This window comes from Gekko japonicus, unplaced genomic scaffold, assembly GCF_001447785.1.
Source record: "Gekko japonicus isolate JY-2015 unplaced genomic scaffold, Gekko_japonicus_V1.1 scaffold2745, whole genome shotgun sequence".
In the NCBI taxonomy this organism is placed as follows: domain Eukaryota; kingdom Metazoa; phylum Chordata; class Lepidosauria; order Squamata; family Gekkonidae; genus Gekko; species Gekko japonicus.
This window is the reverse complement of record NW_015167139.1, coordinates 142697-147037: the sequence shown is the minus strand read 5'-3', so window position 1 is coordinate 147037 and position 4341 is coordinate 142697.

The following is a 4341-nucleotide window of genomic DNA, read 5'->3' as shown; positions in this document are numbered from 1 at the left end:
GATCTGTGCATTCCTCCTCCCCCCCCCCATAGCTAGCAATCCAAAACAGTCCAGTGGCACCCTTAAGACCAAGTTTTATTCAGGTACAAGCTCTTCCTCCTCTGTGAGGGCAGATCTGAACGTTCCCCCCCCAATAGCTAGCAATCCAAAACAGTCCAGTGGCACCCTTAAGACCAAGTTTTATTCAGGTACAATCTCTTCCTCCTCTATGAGGGCAGATCTGCACGTTCCTCCCCCCACCCAATAGCTAGCAATCCAAAAGAGTCTGGTGGAGCCTGAGTGGTGGGTGCTGCCTTCTGACACACTTTCAGTTATGTCAGGGGGTGTGGCATATGCAAATGTTATGCTAATAAGTTATGCTAATGAGCTCCTGCACCTCTTTTTCTACGAAATGACCCCTGGTTACGGCATAAATTAATTTGCTCTAGAGCCATCCTTCCTGAGCTAAGACAAAAATGTGTGAGCCGGAGGCTAAAAAACGGTGAGCCAGCTCACACTAACGCAGCTTAGAGGGAACACTGGTTGTCGGCTTCAGGTTGCAGGTAGAGTTTGGGGAGGGCTCAGCATGGATGCGATGCTGTAGAGTCCTCCCTCTGAAGCAGTCGATTTCTCAAGGGAGATGGATCGCTATAGCTGTAATGCCGGGAGATCTCCAGACCCCACCTGGAAGGCTGGCAACCCGACAGCAACTCCAGAGGGTGGACTCCGTGGCATTGCATCCGAGTTCCCTCCCCAAATTCCTTTTGATGGAAGAGACACGCATCCAGACACACTGGATATTTGTGACCAGAACAACCTGGAGAGCCTGTGCAGTTCCCATTGAGAGATTCTCCACGGCCTGCTGTGTAAACTTTTAGCAATTGCAAATCACATGAGAAAGCAACACCTGGCTCTGAAGAAACTCTTGGTTCATATATTTATTTCTGGATGTGTGTTGTTTTACAGCCGTAATATTGACCACTGAGGAAGGCCCTAAGGGGCCGAAACGCGTCTGGTCTACTTGTCATAAGCGGTGTTCCTTCTAAGCTGAGTTAGTGTGAGCTAGCTCACAGTTTTTCACCCTCTGGCTCACACATTTTTGTTTTAGCTCAAGAAGGATGGCTCCAGAGCAAACTGGTTTATGCAGTAGCCAAATCGCTCCCTCACAACTTTCATGCCAGTAGCTCACAAAGTAGAATTTTTTGCTTACAAGACTCCACAGCTTGGTATATGCATCAATTGTATACGTAAAACTAACAGCTCTGTGTGTAAAAAGTTTTAAGAGTCTGGTATTTGGATCATTTTTTTAACCTGTTTTATCTTTTACTAATGTGTACACCATAATAAATATTTGTATTTTTATAATAGCTTGACCCTCATAGAATCATAGAATGTCAAAGCTGGAAGGGACCTTGCAGGTCATCTAGTCCAACCCCCTGCACTCTGCAAGAGCATAGCCAAAAGATAGCCCTGCGACATATCCAAAAGATGGTTGCCCAGCCTCCGCTTGAAAAAGTCCAGCGAAGGAGCATCCACCACCTCTCGAGGCAGTCTGTTCCACTGCTCAACTACTCTTACCGTTAGGAAGTTTCTCCTGAGATTTAGCCGGTAACGACTCCCTTGTAATTTCCACCCATTAGATCTAGTCTTGCAATCCGGAGCAAGAGAGAATAGAAATACTTGAAGACTGCTATTGTGTATTGGTCTCCTTGAAGAGAGTTTTTCTGCCTTAAGTGTTGGCTTTCCTGACTATAGAAGTCATCAGCCCCACCTGCCGGCTTGTTCTCAGAACTGTTGCTTAGGCTGGCAGAAGTGATTAACTTGCAGCAGCTGAGAACTGTCATCTAAAGTGGTCGACAGCTTGCAGTTTAGAGCTCTAGCCTGGGAACAGCTTCTTATTGGCTAAATGGCTTTTCTTTCTGCACTGAGAACTTCAGCCCCACCAGAAAAAGATTTGCCCCACAAGTCAGAAAATCCTGCAAGGCTCCATCCCCAAATCTCCAGGAATTTCTCAACCTGGAGATGGCAATCCTGTTTATAATTCCAGAAGAACTCCAGGCCCCACCTAGAGGTTGGCACCTCTATACCTCTAACACCTATGTTGTCCTCTCAACCTGCCGCCAATTTCTACTTAGAGGTTGCCAGCCTCCTTGCAGATGGGATACGTCGGGGGAATATGGTGAGAAAAAGTAGAAAGTTTGGAGTAATGCTTAAAAAAAAAAAGGCACCTATAATTTGTTTTCCTTTTCGGAGGAGTGAAATTCCTTTGTGCCCTGCCTTTATCCCCAATGGGGACCAAAAGTGGCTTACTAGGTTTTCCTCTCTTCCATCTTATCCTCACAACAACCCTGTGAGGTAGGTTAGGCTGAGAGTGTGCGACTGGGCCAGGGTCACCCAACCAGCTTCCATGGCAGAGTGGGGATTCGAACCCGGGTTCTACTCGAGGCAAGGGTCTACACATTCAGAATGCATAGCGTGAAAATATCGGAGGGATTTCCCCCCTAATCTTTTCGATGGAAAACAATGAGAAGTTATGGGTCTTGTTCAGGGGAAAATTCCCGTCTGCGTGGTATGTTAGATTTGTGTGTGTGTGTTGGGTTGTCAAAGAAAGGTTGCAGGCTGAAGCCACAAGTTCGGCAACTGTGCCAGCCTCTCACAGTCTATCCATATGGCGGGGGGTAATAACACTGGCCTACCTTACCAGTTTGTTGTCAGCATCGCTGTGATAATAGCTTGAGTCAGACACAGTGCAGAACCGGGGTTTATTTCAACTTATGGGTAGCTTGAGAAAGCTTGCGAACGGCTGCCCCGGATCTTGATTTGCCTGGATGATCGCCAGTTTCGCCCCTCCTTTGCCCTGTAGCCGGGGAGGGCGGTGCCAGTTAACAAAGCAGGATTATGTTTGCAGTAGCATATCTCGTGAAACTACCAGCTCCAGTCAAAAAACTGACTTCAGACCAATGCTCCCTCTAAGCCGCGGAGTCTTGTGAGCAAAAATTCAACTTTGTGAGCTACTGGCATTAAAGTTGTGAGCAAGCAGTTTGGCTACTGCACCAATTAGTCTGCTCTGGAGCCCTCCTCCCTGAGCCAAGACAAAAATGTGTGAGCCGGAGACTAAAAAACGGTGAGCTCGCTCACACTGTCTCAGCTTAGAGGGAACACCGCTTCAGACCCTGGTTTCAGATCTCTGTCTGATGAACCCGAACAAGCACAGTTAGTGGAATGACCCCCATATTGTTTTAACAGTGGCTACTAGGGAAATACCTGGAGCTTTTTCAGCTGAGCCTGAGGGGGGGGGGGTTCGGGGAGGGGGGCCTGAGGGGGGGGGGTTTCGGGGAGGGGGGGCTTCAATGGGGTATAATACCATAGAGTCCACCTTCTAGAGTGGCCCTTTTCTCCAGGGGAACTGATCTCTGTCGCCTGGAGATCAGTTGTCATTGCTCCTTGTGAGCAAAAATTCTGCTTTGTGAGCTGCTGGCATTAAAAGCTGTGAGCAAGTGATTTGGCTGCTGCATAGATTCGTTTGCTCTGGAGCCCTCCTCCCGGGGCTGAGACAAAAATGTGTGAGTTGGAGGCTAAAAAACAGTGAGCTAGCTCACACTGACTCAGCTTAGAGAGAACACTGGTTGTCTCCAGCCACCACCTGGAGGATGGCAATGCTAGTGGCCACCACCACAGCACAAGGATCTTCACTGTGTTACTGTGTGTGTTGGCAATGAAAACTTTAAAGCAATGTGCTCATTTTGAAAGCCATCCTGTTCAACAGAGTTTCCGCCTAATATGTTGAAAAGTTACTATTAGAGATGTGCATAACATAACTCCCTGACATTTTCATGGTTGGCTCCACCCCCTGCGGCAGCCATTTTCTGGTTGGCTCCACCTCCTGCGGCAGCCATGTTGTGATTGTGGTCACCACCCTGTATCAAAATTCCAAAGGTGCCTGGAGGCTTCAAAAGGTTGGGGACTACTGTGTTAAAACTGTCCTGAGAACATTGGTTAGAAAGTGGAGTAAAAGGGCTGTAAATCAATTAAGGCAGTGGTCCCCAGTGTGTAACCTGTGGGCATAGGGTTGCCAGGTGTCCCCCCCCCCCGACGCGAGGGGGATCCCCTGGTTTGCAGAGGCAGGCAACGGCAAACCGCCTCTGTTTAGGGTTGCCAGGCCCCAATGATGCACCGATGGGGGTGGGGTGGGAACTCTCCAGGAGTGAGGAGGAGTGCTGTGATGTGCCTACATGACCAGGAAGTGAAGTAGACATGTTGGGGACATCAGGTGGCAAGGCTCTGTTTTTTGGGCAAAGCTCTATGGTAGAATTAGCTCCAAACCATAGAGTTTTGCCCAAAAACCAGAGTGTCTCCCACCCC